This window comes from Mustela lutreola, chromosome 13 (genome assembly GCF_030435805.1).
Source record: "Mustela lutreola isolate mMusLut2 chromosome 13, mMusLut2.pri, whole genome shotgun sequence".
Lineage (NCBI taxonomy): Eukaryota > Metazoa > Chordata > Mammalia > Carnivora > Mustelidae > Mustela > Mustela lutreola.
The window spans coordinates 74,996,428-75,016,883 of NC_081302.1; the positions used below are offsets into that span (position 1 = coordinate 74,996,428).

The following is a 20,456-nucleotide window of genomic DNA, read 5'->3' on the forward strand; positions in this document are numbered from 1 at the left end:
CAGGAACTCAGGATTTACTTTTCACAAGGTCCATGGTGACTCATGTCCATTGAGGTTTGGGACCTGAGTGTCCCTGGAATCTGGGGACAGGATGGGGAGGGGGTGGGGAAGTGGGGACAGAGGGGAGGGAGGACATGCAGATACTGAAGGCTGTTCCCTTGGGGCTGAAATGCCAGGTGGGACAATCTCAGAGAAAGTGCAGGGATGTGGAGCTTCACAAACCACCATTCTTCTCCGCCAGAAGGAACAACCGCTCAATACCCCTTGGCGTAGGCATGATACCCGGCAGAGCCGTGGTGTGTTTTCTGTGCAGGGGATGGGGACAGTGGCACAGCCCATACCCAGTCGCCCCAACCCTGCCCCTGCTCTGCTTAGCATTTGTGCTTCCCTAAGGCGACAGGCAGGAGTGACGGCTTCCATTTTCAAGATCGCTGCCTCCACTGATAACTGTTTTCAAGAAGGAGAAAAACAGCCTGACATCTATCTGCTCTGCTTAGGCCACCTGGAGTTGCTTACACCCAGCACACGCACACAGAAAGGTGCTCACACACAACATGTACGTTCCACAAATGCCCTCCGCTCTGCTCGACATGCTGGGGAAACACGGTCACATACTTTGTAATGATGTAAACGCCTGCTAAATGGGATCTGCACCGCGTGTGTGTCTGTGTGTGTGTGCACGCGCGCACGTGCGCGCGGGGGGGCGGGGTGGTGGTCAGGAACACACACCCAGGGGAAGCGAGACTGCATTTGAAACACCCTGATCAGAAGTCCCACCCTAAAGAGGCAGCTAGTTCAAAGGCTCCTTTGTCATGTTCGGCTCTAAAAACGTTCTTATTCAGCATAGGGATGTTTAAAAACATTCTTCCCCTGATGAGATGAGTGGTGGATTGGCTGGACAGCACGCAGACCCATTGCCCTATGAGAACAGTGTGTAAGCAGCAGGCCAGCCCAGTAGCCGAAGACCGACCCCAGCGGCCTTCCTGCTCTCCTGCTTCACCTGGCCTAGGGTCCCAGGTCCCGGCATGGCATCGGCTGGAGGATTCTGAGGTGTGGTCTGGAGAAGCAGTTTGCAGGATCTGCCAAGGTAATGGGGGGAGCCCAGGGTGGGACGGTGGGTGCTGTCCCCTCCAGGTGCGGGAAATCAGAAAGTGTACCGTCTTAGAGAATTTAAAAGCAATAACCAAATGGACTTGGAGAACTCTCTGCCTTTTAAAATTACCTGGTACCAGCAATTTTGAAAAATGTTAGTGAAAAATAATCCTCCCCAACAAAAGTTGGCCTAAGTTCCAAACAATTACTATAGTTACTGTTGCGGTTTTTAAAAATAATTTTTGCGCTTCCAAAAAAATCACGGAGAAAACTTGTATGTACAGGACAAATGATTGTACACATGACATTTGTCCCCTAAACGATTTGAGAATAAGGTGCTACCTGTTGTCCCACTAACCCTGAATTCCTTAGTGTATATTCCCTGCAAACAAGGACATTCTCCCACATGACTACAATGTATTCATTAAGATCAGGACATGGACCACGATCCAGTAGTGCCATCCAATGTTCAGGCCCACTGAGATTTCACCAATTGTCCCAGTAATATCGTTTCTAGAGAAAGGATCCGGTTCTGAATCATCAAGTTGCTTTTAGGTGCATGGTGTCCTCACTCTCCTCCAGTCTGGGACAACACTTGGTCTGCTCTGGACTTTCTGGACCTTGGCACTTTTATTTTATTTTATTTTTTAAAAGATTTTATGTATTTATTTATTTGAAAGAGAGAGAGAGAGAGAGAGAGAGAGAGAGAGAACACACAAATAGGGGGAGCAGCAGAGGGAGAAGCAGGCTTCCCGCTGAGCAGAGAGCCTGATATGGGGCTCGATCCCGGCACCCCAGGATCATAACCTGAGCAGAAGGCAGCTGCTTAACTGACTGAGCCAGCCAGACACTCTGAACTTGGCACTTTTAAAGACTAAAGGCCATTATTCCAGAACATCTATGGATTTGGTGTGTCTGATGATTCCTCATTCCTAGGTTCGGGTCACGCGTGTTTGACATCACAGAAGCGGGATTGCATTCTCATTTGAATGTTAACCAATAAAAATGAAATTTCTTTTTCAACTGGGTGTGTAGTGAGTCGGGAAGATAATGCTTATTACTGATTATTGCAAGGTTATACGAGAAGTGATCCATGGTATAAAGGAGCAATGTACGAATGATCCATCTGGAGCGTTACATACACTAGGGATGTCCTTAATATTGTTGTCACCTCCACTGAGAGTCAATCTTTTGGGCAAGGTTTACCTAAGGGACAGATTTCTGGGGCTGCTAACAAATACTAGCGTGAATAACAGACTCAGTCTGAGGCTTTCTGGTGCCTGGTAGTGAGGTCGTGGTGGAAAAGGTTGAGGGTTCTCCCTTACACCTGATTGCTGGAGGCTACGGGCCCTATAAAAGGACCTGACAGTAACTAACAGCCAAAGGGGCTCTGGTCTGGAAGTAGCAGTGGGGAAACACTTGCTCCCAGAAGTTCTGGCTCACTGGCTTTAGCCTAGTTCTGGCTTTTCCCAAAGACCCTCCAGCCAGGGAAATTTATTAGCGGTTTCACCAGGGAATTTAGCTGGCAAATAAATAAATAGGCTCTCAAGATCCACAGACCAGGTAAGAGGTGTGTATATAAAGACAGGTTTATCCTGGGGTGACTAGATTTTATTTTTAAATTAAAAAAAATTATTTAAAGGATTTTATTTATTTGAGAGAGAGCCAGAGAGCATGCGTAGAGAGGGGAGGGGCAGAGGGAGTGGGAGAGGGAGAAACAGACTCTCGGATGACTGGGGAGCCTGACACAGGACTTGACCCCAGGACTCTGGGATCAGGACCTGAGCAGAAGGCAGACACTTAACTGACTGAGCCACCCAGTTGCCTCCTGGGGTGACTAGATTTTTTTAATAGCACAGAACAAAGACCACAGAATGTGCATTTAAAAAACAGTGATTGGGAAAAAATATAGCGGTTGATGGACTGAGACAAAGTCGAAATGAACCAGAGGGGCGCCTGGGTGGTTCAATTGGTTCAGAGTTGGGATCTTGATTTCAACTTGAGTCATGATCTCAGGGTTATGAGTTTGAGCCTCATATGAGGCTCTGTGCTCAGCACAGAGTCTGCTTGAGTTTCTCTCTCCCTCCGCCCTTCCCCCAGGTTGTGTGTGCTCTCTCTCTAAAATAAATAAATAAATATTTAATTTATTTATATTAATTATATTAATTATTTTAATTTGGAGGCAAATAGAGGAGCTGTAATTGTACCTACACTGGGAAAGGATGGGAGTCATCTGACAGAAGTAGCAAGGACACCACTAGATGACGGCTGGGGACACACAGGTAGCCTCAGGGCAGTTTCTGGATTCCGGGGCCTGCTTGGAGGACATTCTTTTTCCTGTAATTTGGGTGGACTAACTTCACTGTGGTCTCTACCCCACATAGCATGCACCAGTGGATGGGGACAAAGTAGTGACAATATGTTTGATTTTATTTAAAATAGGTCTACAAAGCACTGCATAGACAGGTGACAAAGATGGACAAAAGGTCATGATGGTCAGCACCATTCCTGATTAAGCATATGCAAACCAAAGCAAGAAACGATCTTTCATCAATAAGGCTACAAAAGATGAAATATTCTGATAACACAGGGAAGATCTGAGAAAGTAGAATCTAATGGACCATTCGTGGGAATATGATGGATAAGCCGCTTCCGAGGGCAAGAACATCTTTCAACATTGGCATGCGAGGGGTGGGAGCCTTTGGGGTGTGACAGCTACAGAGCACAGGTTTTTTGCGGGAGTGATGAAAATGTTCTAAACAGATTGTGGTGACAGTTGCACAACTGCAGATACACTAAAAACCACAGAATTGTACACTTTAAATGGCATGATAGGGAAAATACCTCCGAGGATTAATGTCGATTTTTTTATGGAAGGAAAGGTCATATTCTGGTTGGAAAACATCCGTATAACAAGGACAAGGATACATGCTAGCAAAATGAAACAGAAATGCAAACCCCACCAATTCACTGTCTTCCACACACGCACACATACACCGATACCTGCGGAACATGACGGAACATGAGGGAAGGGCAGAGGGAGAGAGAAACTCAATTCTTATTGCCTCTGAACTAGAGATAGAGCGAGCATATAGAGCTCAAATGAAAATAACAAAACATGCTAATCATGTATTTTGGTTTTGGTAAGTGCTATTTTGTATGGGAAAAAATTTATTCATTATATAGTACTCCTATCAGTGTTGTTAATTCTAGGAGATTTAGGCAGTAAGTTGACGCTACAGATTGTGTAGTTGGAAAAAAGCAGGTAGAAAGGTAAAGAAACAAATGAAAACCAATCAGTTCCCTGGAGAAAGAAATGACATGATGCCCTTGAAGCCTACAATTTTGCAAGTGCACAAAGTAGCTCTCAGATGGTGACTGCAGCAGGATTTGCTTTGGGGAAGCAGTCTGGGCTAGTTATAGAAATGATCAGTGCAATATACATGTGGGACAAATCCTGTATATAAAGCGATATGGGTAACCAGCAAAAAAAAATTAGGTAAATCTTTTTGTGTCATTATGATATCTGTAACATATTATTAAACAAAAAAGGTACGATGCAGAAACAGTGTGATGATGTAATTCTATTTGGAATGAAATATATCTGTATTTACACTTCCCTTATTCAGGGGGTTGTGTGCTTAATTATAGGACTCCAGGTCCAATGAACACCTGCAACAACATACATTTAATTTAAAAAAACTATTATTTATGTTTCAAAAGTTAAAAAAATTTTAAAATTACTATCATAACTGGGACACCTGGGTGGCTCAGTGAGTTAAGGGTCTGCTTTCAGCTCAGGTCATGATTCCAGAGTCCTGGGATCGAGCCCCACATTGGGCTCTCTGCTCAATGGGGAGTATGCTTCTCCCTCTCCCTCTGCCCGCTACTCCCCTTGCTTATGCGCTCTCCCTCTCTCTGACAGATAAATTTAAAAAAACCTTTTTTTAAGAACTACTATCATAATGAAGAAGACAGGGTTTGAAAAGGTTATGGCATCCAGTGGTCAGAACTAACAAGACTCTTCTATCTTACTTGTTATTTTATTGATATTAGTGGCAGGATGATTCATGGGACTGGGAGTCAGAGACGATTGGTTTTCATCCAAGAGCTGTCCCTGAACTACACTGTTGCCTTAAGTAAATCATGAGCTGTGAAACCCTCTGTTTTGCTGTCTATAAGGTGGCAAAGTAATCATTTTTTTCACATAGAGCTCCAATCCCCAAATTCCCAGTTGCTATTAGGTACAAGTGAGGGGACACCTCTAATTTTCCCATGCCGCCCTGTTGTAAGCCCTGAGCCTGCAGAAGACACTAGATAGAAGAGCAGCTGGGACCCCAGGAGGACAGCTCCAATAAGGGAGTCCCCAGAGAAAGAAAAGTCACATCATGTCTTTCTTCTGGTCAATCTTCAAAAATATATCTATTCGGACATTTTGTAGACAGATTAAGGTAGGCTAATTTAATAGCCTTACACAACATCTGGAGTCTTACTTTCGTTCATTCTTTCTTTTTTTCTATTCTCGTGAAAGCATTTGGTACATTATAGTGGGAGACACACACCATGATAATACATCCTTAGAACCTAGGAAGCTGAGACAATAATTTTGATTGGTTAAGAACATATAACACTTGTAATTCACAAGCATGAGTTTGAAAAGCAAAAGCAGGATTAGAATCTGTGGTGCAGTTAAAGCCGAACACATAGGGCGGTGTATGTAAGAATGTATACGGTGGTGTGTATGTGTGCATATACACTATAAGACTATATAATATTATTAAAGCTGCATTTAGCACATCCCCAGATATACATAATACCACGATACCAACCCATCAGCTGGTGAGTGGGACACATGAAGATGTAGGGATCCTTGGGACACTGGCAGAGAAAACTGCTGCGGCACCATTTGTAAAAAAAAAAAAAAAAAAAAAAAAAAGTACTGTGTTGGGGCGCCTGGGTGGCTCAGTGGGTTAAGCCATTGCCTTCAGCTCAGGTCATGATCTCAGGGTCCTGGAATCGAGTCCCGCATCAGGCTCTCTGCTCAGCAGGGAGCCTGCTTCCCTTCCTCTCTCTCTGCCTGCCTCTCTGCCTACTTGTGATCTCCCTCTGTCAAATAAATAAATAAATAAAATCTTAAAAAAAAAAAAGTACTGTGTAAACCACAGCTCATAATCAACTGAAAGGAGCAGAATTCAGTGAGTAAGATCAATTTCCTGTAAACAAATGGCTGATGGTCTTTCAAATAATTACAACTTTTTATCAGTTTGCCAAAGAGGTAGCAAAGATAAAAAAAAAGATAAAGGTAAATACCACGCAGGCTCTACTGCTCAGGACAAAGGTATACGGAACGATATTACACTGCCTTCTGCATCATAGCAAGGGCTTTAGTGGACATAATTATAAAATCACCTAAATATAAAGAAAGGAGGGCTACCTGGGGGGCTTAGTGACTGCCTTGGACTCAGGTCAGGATCCCAGAGTCGTCTCTCATGGGGCTCCTTGCTCAGCAGGGAGCCTGCTTCTCCCTCTGCCCCTTCCCCTGCTTGTGCTCCGTCTCTCTCTGACAAATAAATAAATAAATAATGAGAGACGATACTCTGTTTATAAGTATTTGTACAGTATATAAGTATTATAATAGTATAAGTATTAATAGTAACCTTATTATTTACTAATATACTTAATAAGTATATAATAAGTATATAAATAATAAGCACATAATAAGTATGTAAGAATCTAGTATATCCTATGTCAGTATCTAAGTATTATAAGAGTCACTGAATTCCTACACTGAGCTGTTAACCCCCAGTACCTCAGGATGTGACCATGTTTGGAGATAGGATCCTCACAGAGGTAGTGAAGTTAAAATGAGGGCATTAAGGTTGGCTCTAATCTAATCTGACTGGTGTCTTTACAGGACCCAGATGCCTGTGGAAGAAAGATGATGTGACAGAAGGGGTCCTTCTATAAAACCCAAGAGGAGAGAGGCCCCAGAGGAATTAGCACCCTGCCAACACCTGGGTCTTGCACTGCCAGCCTCCACGACTGTGAGAAAATGGCTTTCTGTTGTTTAAGTCCCCCAGCCAGAGGGACCTAGTTAAGTGCAGCCCTAGAAAACTGAAGGAGTCACCATCGTCACATACAGATGGAGCGAGATCCCACAGTTACAGAGACTATTAAGTTGCTTCTTTAGGGAGGGGGGATGGTTAATTAAACAGACATAACAACTTTCAAGGAAAAAAATTAAAAATTAACCATGATCTCCCTACATAGAAAAGATGAAATTTTCAATTGCAGGCTCCCTTCATAGCTGTTGCCGTGGTGTGAATTCTTAATATTCTATTAAGAAATGTCCTAATGCTTTTAGGAAGTGTCCTGATGCTTAAAATTTTCACGGCTTCCTTAGATTCTCTGTTGATGTACCACAATTTATACTCCTTTATTGCTGGAAATATGGTCCATGTCACCCATATATTATTTTGCTTTTTCCATTAGGATAACTCCCCCAGAGTGGAAATTATACGGGGTTAAATTTTATGAGCGTCTTTACACTGTGAAGTTCTTCATTTGGGTTTTTGTTTTGTTTTGTTTTGTTTTGTTTTTAATGCGGTGATTTTGTAACCAACGAGTGCCCACTAGGGGGAGCCATACTGCCTGAAAAAATGCCCTCTGGTGGCGAATGCCTTTGTCTGCACTTGTCGGATCCCAGGGACAGGCAGAAGGCTAACAGGGTTGGTCTGCAAACAGACTGCGTGAGTTCTGGCCACAGTGTCCTTCACAGCCCTACCCTCAGCTTCTCTGTAAGACCTTCGTTTTGATGAAAATGTCAAGGAGAGAGAAAAGGACATGAAAGTTCCATTATTGAGCAGAAAAGAGACAGAAGGAGTCAGGGAGAGTCCTTTACCTGTCTGTGTTCCTACCAGTGGGACAGGGTCATACCCACAGGCAGGCCGACAGTTAGTAGACAGTGACTGAACTTCCTGAGCACCTGCCCTGTGCCAGCCCCCCCGCAGCCCCCCATTCCATGGCATGGTGTGAATAAGACATACGTCATGGGTGTCAGAAGTAAGTGAGCAAAACTTTTAAATAGCAATGTTTTCGCTAGCTAAAGCTTTTAATAACTACAGAGAAGTAAAAGAAGGATGACACTAACAAAGGACCAGTGAAAGGGCCGGTTAGGCTGAGGCAGGATGGACCAGGGAGGTCTCTCTGGGAAGGCAACATCCAGTTAGTTGTGAACGACAAGAGAGAGGCAGTGCACGGAGGGCTGGAGGCAGGGAGACTCATGTACAAGAAACAGCAAGTACAAAGGTCCTGAGCCCAGAATGTTTCGGGGTCCATAAGGAACAGAAAGACTTCCATGGGGCTCGAGTGTCCATGACAGGGAGAGTAGAGGGAGGTGAAGTTCAAGACACAGGCAGGGTCAGGTGGTGCAGAGCCCGAGGTGTCTGAGGAAGAGTTGGGGCTCTACTCTGGTACAGTGGGAAGCCCAGATAGTCTCAAACGGGGGATAACAAGAGCTAAGTAAGCTTTTACAGGATCCCTCTAGTGGCTGCAGACTACAGGAGCCAAGGATGGGGACAAGAGCAGCAATGAGACGATGCGTGTGGAGCCCCGGCAGAGTTCATGGTGAGGGGAACTAAGTCTACAGCAGGCTGAGGGATGGATGGACAGGCGCTGTATTTGGGAGGCAAAGCCACCGTAACGTGCTCAAGGATTGGAGGAAAGAGATGAAGGAAGTCAGGAAGCATGAATCGGGTGACTGGTCTGAGCAGTGGGGGACAAGGGTGCCATTTGAGGAGATAGGAACATGGCGGAAGGAGTCCCACCAGAGAGAAACACCAGGCATTAGGCATCAGACAAAGCTCTCCTGGATTCATAGATGAATGCATACACACCAGAGGGCCCACAGTTCACAGAGGCTGGGGGGGTTCTCCTCTAGTCCACCGTACCTGGGAAGGGCTTTCCCTTCAGGATCCTGAATTCTGACAAGCCACTTTAATGATGAATGAGGACAGGCTGTATTGCAGTGATTCGTAGGCTGTGGTCCATTTTATAAAAGTGTTGAGGTGTTCAAAGCCTGACACCTCAGGAGAGATTCCAGTTAGTAAATCTCTCCCAGGGAAGCTGGGGCAGTTTGGCAGCTGTGTTTTCCTCCCTGTGGGGGTGGACATGGTTTCTGAAAGAATCCACAAGATCTGGCCGTGGCAAGAGAAAGAGCATTTTCCAGATGTTAGGAGTTTTGGTAGCTATGGGACAGATACAGAAAGGTATCTTTCTGAGGTGTTTCACTCTGAACATTTCACTTACTTATAGGTCAAACTTTGGGAACACAGCCCCAAGAGTGGATGATGATATACAAGACACCTCAAATTCCCGAACATACGTCATGATGCGCCACAGCCCACTCCTCACCACTGACACGTTCACCCAGGACTGAGTGTGAACAAGTCTTCCTGTGCCCTGACCCTGAGAAGCACAGTCCCCACACACCAGAAGGTGAGGATGGTGGGTGCCCGGGGTGGGGGGGAGGGCGGTGTTGTGGGGAGAAGGGCAAGTCCAAGGGGGAGGAGTTGGATGGCGCCTAGGAAGGAGAGGGGACACAGGCAGCAAGCAGCCCGCAGGTGAGGCAAGGCAGGGGGGTAGGAGGGAAGGAATGGGGCTGGGCTCCAGCCTCTGCTGACACCGCTATGGGAATTTTAGCACATCGTTTAGCCTCTCTGGGTTTCAACATTTTCATCTATAAAATGAGGAGGTAGGGCAGACACTATTCTGGGCTGACTATGTCCCTGATCCCCCAGATGATATGTTGAAATCCTAACCCCCAGGACACCTCAGGATGTAACTGCTTTTGGAGATAGGGACCTTGAAGAGGTGATTAAGCAAAAATAAGGCCCTGATTTAGAGGGACAGCTGTCCTTCCAAGAAGAGGAAGAGACAGCAGAGATGTGCATGTTCAGAGGTCAGGTGAGGACCCAGGGAAAAGACATCCACCTACAAGCCAAGGAGAGGGGCCTCAGCAGAAAACAACCCAGGGGTGTCCAGCCTCCAGAAGCATGGGGAAAGAAATTTCTGTGGTTTAAGGCCCCCTGTCTGTGGTGTTTTGCTAGAGTAGTCCTTGCAGACTGATTCCTATGGGCACTTGGAGCGCTAAGCCCCCTTCCTCTCCTAGCCTTCTAGAATTCTATGGATATTATAATGGTGACCCAGATCCTCAAGAAGAGTCTTCCTTGAAGAAGACAGGGAAGAGTATATGAATTTTTGTTATGACCCTCCCCCAATGGTTCCCTAAAGAGATAAGTTTCATCTGCAGGGAAAATGTACACAATCACTCAACTCCATGACATGAGACATTAAGAGTGATAACAGTTCTTGGCATGTGTATGTATTTTCATTATAAAGTTCTTTAACACACAACACTACCTTGTTTAATCTTCCCAGCAAATTTCCAAGCTGGGCAAAGCAGCCATTTCTGCTTTGATTTTATAGAAGAGGAAACAGAGGCTCAGAGGGGTGAAGTCACTTGTCCAAGCTGACACAGCTAGAAAGGGACAGCCAGGATCTGATCCATACGAATTTCGGAAGTGCTCTTTCCAGTAATAACCGGACTGCTATTCTGCCTTATATTTTGGAAGAAGGGAAACAAAGAGATATAAGGAAAAAAGATAGAGAAATCCCAATCAGTAAGGCTCTTTCACAGTAAGAAAAGCCTCGTGCCATTTTGATGTGTTCTTTAAGACAAAGGATGAGCATTTCAACAAAGGGATAATGACTAATCTCGTAGGTACAGATAATGTACAATGCGTATAGGTAATCTTCTCGGTCTGAGAGGAGAAAAACACAAGGATGATTTATGGAGGCAAAGAACGAAATGGAATTAAGAGGGTGGTTATGATCATGTGTTTTGAAAAGCAAATCAATGCTGTCCACATGAGAACTAATAACATTACTGCCCATCAAGAGGAAATGGCTTGATGTGGAAAATGGTTTTGCACAGAGCTGGTTCTTCTTTTCCTCCAGGTTAATTTGGGCTTTGTGGAGTTTTAAAGGCCTCTCCAGGCCACACGCTCATCTAACACACTCCACAGGGACCGTCCTGAAGGTCCAGCTTTAGATGGGACAGGTAATGGCTTCATGTGGTTGTCGGGAATATTTATTGCTTTTATTTTTTTTTTTTCCCTTTGCAAAATGGCATTGAAAAGAGGACCCTTTAATTTTATCTCAAATGAGTCCTTGTTACATAAATTGTACGAGTAACATCCTCTCTATGTAAAACATCCCTTTAGAAGGAACTTTTAATAGTGTCCTGGAAAATGTTTAAACAATATAAGCTGAAGTTCTGAGCTGCTCTTTACGATGGAGAAAACTTGCCCTACAGAGAGGTCTAGAAAATGAGCTCCCAGGACTCTATCATGTAAGAAGCCCCACAACTTGGAGTGACCCTATTCTAGAGCAAGTTGCTCACTTCAATCTTCTGTCCCAGAGTTTGGCTGGCCCCTGCCCCTTCTTTGCTCTTAGATGAGTATGAGGATCAAATGTAGATAATACATTTTAATGCATTTGGTGGTAATCGGCTTAAATATATTCCTTCCTTCCTTCAGGTTGTCAGATACAAGCACCACCTGGCCTTGGGTATTCTGTGTTCTCCACGGGATTTGGGAGATGCCTCTTTGAGGTTTTCCCAGGCCTGTGATCATCTTTATTTTCTGTCCAAGCCTTTACTGCCTTAATTTTTTCACAGGAATGGAATATTAATGTTTTAAATCTTCAGGAGCTGATTTTTTTTCAAACATGGGCATTCCCCTATGAACTCATCTCAGCCTCTCTTCATTACTACCAAATACAACGGATCAATTCTAAGCAATAAAATGCACCACCTCAAATTCTTCCTACCCACAAATTTTTAGATATAGACGCAGAAGGACCAGTTTTCACGCAATCGGCCATAGCCCAAGAGTGTGTTTAGGATTAATGGAAACACCTGCCCGATGCCCTGGCTAGACCCATTGCCTTGACCAGTGGACTCCCATGCCACTTAGCAGAACACCAGGCCGCTCTCTGTAAACACATGCTTTCTGGAACAAGACTGAAGGATCCCTCCCTGCAGAGTCAGTCGGTGCGGGAGAAGGCAGCATGGGAAACCACTCCTCTTTCAGGAAGCCTGGAGTGTTCTCACCTTCAGACTTCAGGTTATCCCAGTTCCTGGGTTGCTGTCTCTATGGTAGGGGCAAACCCCATTTAATTGGCAACAGTGTCTTGAATAGAACAGCCACTTTACTGCATCCGAGGGAATCATGACATCCTCGGTGGTGGTTTCCTATCAACCTGCAGACTGTTCTAATTTATATGGTCACTAAAACTGAGGGAACATTCAGAAAAATGGCTTTCAACTAAAAAAATGAAGATAGCTGTACTTCACCGAACAGAGCCAGGATGAAATACAATCTCTGTGTGTGGAGCAGCCGGCATGGTGTCTGGCTGGCTCAAGGCTCGCCCTCACTGGGCGGCGTGCTGATGACTTCCTGCTCCGAGTGTGGTCCCCTTACCTGCGCGCTTATTAGACATGCAGAAGCTCAGGCCCAGGCAGATGGACTGAATCAGAACCCGCATGTAACCAAGATTCTGGGAGATTCCCATGAGAAGCATTGTCTGAGATCTATGGGATACCTGAGGGCAGGCGGGAGGTGAGATGTCACCTTTAGTGGCGGTCCTCTCTCTGAGCACACAGCTGCCAGGTAGGTAAGGAACTGGCTTCAAGACTGTTGATAAAGCAAAAATTCTCAGTCCTGAAAACCCACAAGTACGTCCTTTGGCCACAGTTCACATTTAGTGAGGACGTGTGGCACCAAAGCAGCCAGCCTAGACCAAGACCTGCACGGGGGCTGCAGGCAGCGGGGTGGGGGGGAGGTGGCAGTCAGCATGGAGGGTGGTGGTGGATCTGGCTTCTTGAGCTGGTCAAGTAAGAGGAGGAGGGACTGATGAGCTTTAGAATACAAGCATGGAAAAAACAGCAAGTTAGAGAAAATAAAATCTAAGAGAGACCAGATGATGAACCACACCACCTCTTCTCCTGGTAGGAAATAGGGGCTGGGTGTGTGATCCCAAACAAAACCCAGAAATATCATGAAAAGGTTACAATGTTAAGGGTACCTTCCTGACAGTGAGGTATGAAGTATACAGAGAGACCTGCCCCTGTGGCATTTCATAGAATACTGCAGAAAATACCAAGACAACTGTGTGTAACACAGTTGGAACATATGATGTGAAGGGGGCACTTTTATTTTGGTTCTTTGCCTTGCCACCCTCTGGTGCTCAGAGACTGTGGAGAACCTTGGCTCACGAGCACAGGCCCTCCTGTTAGAGAAAGACAGAAGTTTCCTTGATGGTGGAGGCGTGAAGGGCTTACTATCTCTGGCAATAAATAAGAAGCGGGTCAGGTGGTGGTGGCCCATGCAGTGTCTACTATATCTGACAAATCTCAGTGGGATGCACTTGCTAGATGTAGGGGGTTCTTAAAGTGACTTTGAGCAAAGTCAAACTTAGAGAGCACTGGGAGAGATGAGGGATCTTAGCACACACTGACCCAGGGATGGACAGAAGGGAGCTTAGCACTAGGATCCCAGCTGGGTTGGAGGAGCCATCCAGCTGGCCTCAATAAGGGTATAGGTATCCTCAGTAGGGGACATCTGGAGATTCAGATCAAATCCACCTTGTAGCTCTTAAGGCAAGTTATGATGTAATTGCAGTTAGGGAAGTTCCTCAGTTATTCGGTCATTCTTAGTTAATCCTGTTATTGTCTTTACACAGTGCTGGGTTAGAGACCTCCTCCAAGTGCTGTGGCAGGAACATGGGCTGTAATGTCCAACAAATTTGGGCCTGAGTTTATTAGTTGATGCTTGTGTGAGGGGGATTAATCCACTGAGCCTCAGTTTCCTCTTCTGTAAAATGGGGTTCACACAGAGACTGCCTCTTAGGGTTAGTGTGAGGTTTACATGGAATAATTGAGTGTAGGTGCTTAGGATCTTGTTTGGTCTCTACTAAGCACAGGATAAATGATTAGTGATAAATATTAGCTGTTGATTATTTTGGGAGGGTCAAAGAATCATTATAATCTTATAAATGGGAATATTTTCCACATTTCATGAATGTTTGGCTGGGACAAAGGATAAAAAAACACACATTCCATGCACATATCTAGAGGGAGTGGGCCCAACTTGACCTCTGAAGGTAAGACTTGGGTACTCAATGAGGGTGTAGGAGGTCAGTGCTGCCCTAGCTAAAAATTATTTTCACAGTGTTTGTTATTATTGCTTTAGATTGCTGCACATCCATACATACATATTGTTTGAGGACACAGTTACCAGATAGGACCTGACAGCCCCATCCTGTGTCTCGTTAGAGGCTGGGGAGTGGCTGCCTGTATCAAAGCGAAAGCCTGAGATGACTGTGTCCACCTTACCTAATGGACCTGAGGATGGCTGGAGGCAATCCTCATTAGCAGAGAACTGTGTGATAATTCTTAGAATCCCTGAGAAGATAAGTTCCCCATTTTGTTGGCTAGTTAAAATATTACATGTTTGTTTTAAAAAACCGAATCACAGAGAAGCAGGAGGGGTTTCTCAATCACATGAGGTCCCAGAAAATGCAAACATTTCCTTCTCTTCCAGTTTCCCAGAAAAAGGTCTCAGGTAGAAAGGAAGGAAAAGCACATCTGACCAGGAAAGGCACACCGTGGATGGCATCACAGCTAACAGGTACTGAGCCCTCTCCACGGGCTGGAGGCGCTCCTGAGTGCTCTACGTGGACAGGTTAACTGACCTTAACTGACCTGCTCAAAATCCCTACGAAGTGGGCAAGATCTCTACTCTGTGATCCTGTTTCATACAAGAGGAGCTGGAGCAGCAGAACCAAGTCAGTCCACATTTGTGGCAATCTCAAGTTCATGCTGCTACAGGGTTTTGGCAAAGCCAGAGGCTGTCAGACTTGAGTGAACATCAGAATCACACGCGAGGCTTGCGATTTAGTGGGTCTGGCGGGGGGCGGGGGGGGGCTGAGAACCTGCATTTCTAACGTGTTCCCAGGTGATACGTCAGCTGCTGCTGGTCCAAGTAGCACGTTGAGAAACACTGCTATAAACATACAGCGCTTCTGTATTAAACTGTAATGCAGGCCATCTGAGGATCTTTTAAACATGCACACATTGATTCAGAGGTTGGGGTGGAGCGTGAGAGTTTGCATTTCAAACATGCCACCGGCTGGTGGAGGATGCTGCTGGTCTAGGGACCGCCCTTTGAGTAGCAAGGCCCTAGACCCAGTGCTCAGTACTCAGGCCTGTAGAGTGCTGCCTCTGCTGAGGAGTGTAGAAGACCCACAGCCTTGACCATCAGTCTGGTATCTATCCCAGGCTATAGAACCTGCTCATCGCTGCTACTCTGAGCCTCTGTCTGTCTGACCACACACCTATCTGTTCTCTCTTACCTGGCCTGAGATTCCCTTGCTGACCTTGAGCCTGTGTGTTCAGACTTAGCTCTGAGGCTATGCCCTCTTAGCTAGTTTGAGTCTAAGGATACTGACTTTCCTTCAAAGTTCCTGCCGGTGGCTTCCCATCTTTCTCCCCTCATAGTTGGAATCCTACAGTGACACCTTAGCCTCCCCATCATCATGCATCCTGGGCAGGATGGAGGCCGGTACGTGCTTGTAGCCTCCTCTCCACACCTATTTTCAGCCTCCCAGTATGTGCCTGTGACATACCCATGAATGGCCTGTCCAGGACCATGGCCTTTGGACTGTTCTCAGAGCTGGCAACCATAGACTCCACCAGCACTCCACAATGGTGGTCATTTCCATGCCCTTCACTAGGCCTTGGAGTCCCAGAGATGGCTCCAACTTAGCCTTCACCACCGCTCAATGTTGATCCCTTCAAATGCTCTCATTTCGTTGCTCAGAAGCAGCTACTTGGAGAAGTGGTTAAGAGGGTGCGTTCTGGGGTCAGACTGCCTTAGTTTGAACCCATTGTTGTGGTCTCAGGCAAGTTAGCTACCTCTCTGCTTGCTTCAGCTTCCTCGTCCATAAAGGACCCTCACCGGGCATGCAGCCTTGACTTCTACTTCACTGAGAAAACTGAAGTCAACAGGTGTGGAACCCTACAGTTTCCTATCCTGAAACTTAAAAAATGAATCTTTACTCTGGAAGATTGTGTCTTGTTGGAGGTAACCCTCCTTGTTGATTAGTTCTCTCACTCTCCTGTCTCCAACCCCTGCCTTCATTTCTTGCGGCTGCTGTAACAAACCTCTATAAAATTAATGGCTTAGGGCACTGGTGGCTCAGTGGATTAAGCCACTGCCTTCGGCTCAGGTCATGATCTCAGGGTCCTGGGATCAAGTCCCACATCAGGCTCTCTGCTCAGCAGGGAGCCTGCTTCCTCCTCTCTGTTTCTGCCTGCTTCTCTGCCTACTTGTGATCCCTCTCTGTCAAATAAATAAATAAAGGATCTTTAAAAAATTCACTTAAAAAAATTAACGGCTTAAAACAACTCAAATTTATTGTCTTAACAGTTCTGTGAATACAAGATGGGTCTCACCGGGATAACAACCAAGGTGTTGGTAGGGCTGGGTTCCTTTCTGGAGACTCCAGGGAGAATCCATGGCCTTGCCTCTCCCAGCTTCTTGAGGCTGCCTGCATTCGTTGGCTCATGGCCCCTTCCTCTGTACCACTGAGTCTCAAGGTGGTAGCCAGAGAGAATCCTCGAAGACTGTATCAGCCCCCTGCTCTTCTGCATGAAGCCCTCACCTCACTCAGGGTAGAGGCCATGTCACCATGATGGCTTGCCAGGTCTGCCAGTATCTAGGCCCCATGGCCTTCGGACCTCGGCTCTCCTCTCTCTCTGTTCACTCTGCTCCAGCTACACTTGCCTCTTTGCCACTCCTTGAATGCTTTGAGGACTGCGGTTCTCAAAGTATGATCCCCAGGCCAGCAACTTCAGCAGCACCTGATTACTTGTTGCAATGCTAATTCTGGGGCTCCACCCCCTAAGGGCTGACTCAGAAACTCTCAGTATTGGGGGTGGGGGCTACAATCTGCTTCTCCAGCCCTCTCCGTGGTTCTGATGCTAGAGGGAGGACTGCTGGTCCAGGCACATTCCCACCCCAGGGCTTTTGCACTGACAGTTTCATTTGCATGGAAACCTTTTCTCCCAGCTCCTCCCCAAACACCCGGCTCTCTCTCTTTGGCCTGGCTCTCAGCCCAAGCTTCTCCTCCAACTCAGCGATCAGCACTCCCCATCAGAGGTTTAAGGCTCAGGTCTGTGAAGGGCTTTAACCAATCTCTAAGGTTCAATCATTTTAACCTCAATCATTTCACCAGAGTACCTGCACCTTCTTCCTACACTTGCTACCTCCATGATACATCAGAGTGCTTGTTTTGCCTTTTGGTTGCCAATTTAACAATCATTTATGTTAAATTCTCACTGGTAAAATAACTGGCATGGCTTCTGCCTGCTGCCTGACCGGCCGTCTGGTGAACTCAGACTATAGGGAGAGTAAACACAATTGTCCTGCTCTCCCTATAGTGAACAGTGAGGGGAATGAAGGGAAAACCCCGTCATTCCAATAGGTCTCTGCCGAATGTGTTTTGATGTACACTTTCTTCATGTCTGGATGTGTGTGTGTGTGTACACTGTGGGGTTGTTTCCTTAGATTAAATGATTTATTATCTAAAGTCAAGTCCTTTAAAATTCCCCCTATGAAGCCTTCTGAGTTAGAACATCACTGAAGAGAATAATCTTACAGAAAAGTAGGAAACTTTTCTCTGTACAGAAAACTTTCATCTTTTTTTTTTTTTCCCAGATTGTTGACTTGGAGAAAAGGTAGTGGAATTACATTAAATATGATGAAAGTTTTTGTGAACATTTTTTATGAAGAAAAAAATCAGTTTATCCCCTGATCTGACTAAATAAATGTCGAATAAATGTCAAGAGGGAGTCCCACACTTTTAGCTTTTCCCGGACACCAAGCATCTCCGTCTGTGGTCCCTCCGGTCCCCCCCCCCACCCAAGTCCAGCATGATGTCACATCAATGTGATAGGGGAAGCCTTTCATGAACTAACCCCTGCTGTGAACAGCTGAAGAAGAAGAAACAGGGTTTGGGTAGAAAAGGGAAATAAAGCGGATGGCAGAGCAGGAGCAGAGCCTGTGCACAGAAGCTCTGATGGGAAGAAGAAAAGTAAACTCAGACCTAAACACTGAATGCACAGCCTGTTAGGGGCAGGGAGTGGGGCAGCAAGCCCCGGGAGCTGGTGCCTGTGTGTTTGGACTGTCTTAGAGTGAAGAGGTGCTTAGTCCTAACCTGGGAACCAATACATTTGAGTGGAGAGGCAGACAGTAAAACAGGACAAAAGCATTGTCTCTGAGCTGATGTGAGAGGTAGAACACTAAGGGAAAAGCAGGCATGGGTTTGGAGTCTGGGAACCCCAGTTCAAATCCCTGCGGTAGAACATATAACCCAGGGCAACTCGATGCTTGTTGCTCTGAGCCTCTGTATTCTCATCTGTAAAGTGGGCGTACCTCGCAGGCTATTTTGATTATTAGAAACCATGCATTTACCCTCCTGGACATTTCACAGGCATACAATAAATGGCAGCTCTGATTATGTAGGGCGCATGCCTTATCTGTAAGCATCTGCCACAAATCACAGGGAGAAATAGCCTGGAGTGCCTCTGGTAAGAGATGCAAATGGGAATCAATGTAAATGTGCAGAATGGCATAAACATTATTCTTATTTAATCCACTGTACTATTTTATTTAGTGATGAGTTTTTCTTGTAAACTCCATCTCCCCGCATAATTTCCCCATGTGACCTTAAGCTCCTGGAATACCAGATCTCTTGTGCAAGGTATTCAGAAACTAAACACAGTGCTAAACACAGCCCCTTTCCTTGGGTGGCCCTGGTCTAGTGACAGGAAGTGAGAATCGGATGGATGGACGATCATTGACAGCAATGTGACAGTAATACCATGTGCTATGGCCACAGAGAATTTGCCACTGAGGAGGAAGGCCCCGATAGGGCACTGTGGAGATAATGGTTTCCCAGCAAGCCTGGGGAGGTTGGTGGGTGAGGAGAAGGAGACCAGTTCAGGAAGAAGCAACAGAAGCTGGCAGGACTGGGACGGGGAGTAGCAGGAATTGTGTGTGGGAGGGCAGACAGCAATCCTGGTAGGCGTGCTAGAAAGTCTGCATTCTATTTATTCTATCCAGGATATAAACCTACCAAAGGATCTTTCTGTATCATAGTGTTTCGATTTTCTGGATGAGACAAGAAAATTCAAATAACATGGAAGGAATATGGTGAAGAGTGATGGATCTTCTCACCCAGACCCCCTAGCTAGAGGCAACCATGTTCTTCTCACAGGCAAACGTGGTCCTGGTGACTGATGGATTTTAATCAGGGAAGGAAGAGAGAATGGACTCTAGGGGTAGGAAGGGAGGCCAGGGGACTTGTGAGGAGGTTTTTGCAAAAGGAGAGACTACATCATTATAGGAATTCGAATGAGGACATACTTGAAAAGTACAGTCAAGAGGAGCTAGTGATTTGAGTATCGAGTATGAGGAGTGGGAGAAACGGTGAGGACTCCCAGCCTTCTGTGTTAGTGTATGCTATGAATACGCCGTCAAGAACAGGGACAAAAAGTTATGGTTGAGCATAACCGTCTCCTGTCTCCTTTTCTTTCTCTTATTCCCATACTTACCAAGTTTTTTTTTTTTTTTTTAATTGAAAGGGCTGCCATGCCAGTCTCCCTGGTAGTTCTGTGTAGCCACGTGACTGCTTGGGCCAAAGGAATGTGAAGAAGTGATACAGCAATGTCTAGATCATATTTTTAGAAGGGAGCTCTTTGCCCTCTACTTTCTCTCCTGCATTTTCCCTCAGACCCAAATGCTCTCCTTCATGCATCAGCTCCAAACATTCAGAGACCACGGCTTTCAGGACAATGGAGCACACTATCCAGATGCATAGCCATCCTTGGATCTCTCCATCTTTAGACCATTACATGAGAGAAAAATAGCCCTCCGTCTGAGGAGGGCTTGTTGAGTGTCCCACAAAATGGTACATCCATTCATGTGGGTGCCTCATTAGCTTAGCTTGTAACTGAATGAAATCAAGAACATAGAAGGAGAAGTAGAGATTTCATTTTGTTTTGCTTTGATGTGGGGAGTAGGGGTTGGGTGGAGATAAAACTATTTGACTATGAGGAGTGGTATTGCCTGTGATTCACCAAGAGATGACCTCAAGAGAGACCACGGCTGGGGACCTGGACCTGGGAGGGAACAGCTTACGTGGTTGTTGAAGCCATGGGAGTGGATGAGATCACTCCA

General features: G+C 45.8%; 1 protein-coding gene and 1 long non-coding RNA gene across 7 annotated transcripts in view; one reads left to right on the forward strand and one right to left on the reverse strand.

The window, feature by feature from the left end:
* The window catches only part of MTUS2 (microtubule associated scaffold protein 2), a 585,660-nt gene that overhangs the window by 25,999 nt on the left and 539,205 nt on the right, over window positions 1-20,456 (reverse strand). The window lies entirely within an intron of this gene.
* On the forward strand, window positions 727-15,130 carry LOC131813565 (uncharacterized). Of its 3 annotated transcripts, none has more exons than XR_009346874.1 (5): window positions 727-1,087; window positions 7,007-8,718; window positions 9,406-9,588; window positions 11,110-11,212; window positions 14,757-15,130. It is a non-coding gene; the product is annotated as an uncharacterized LOC131813565 (long non-coding RNA). The 3 variants fall into 3 exon arrangements; XR_009346873.1 differs by lacking the exon at window positions 14,757-15,130 and adding an exon at window positions 11,691-12,886; XR_009346875.1 differs by lacking the exon at window positions 14,757-15,130 and adding an exon at window positions 11,691-12,886 and having other exon boundaries at window positions 7,007-7,136.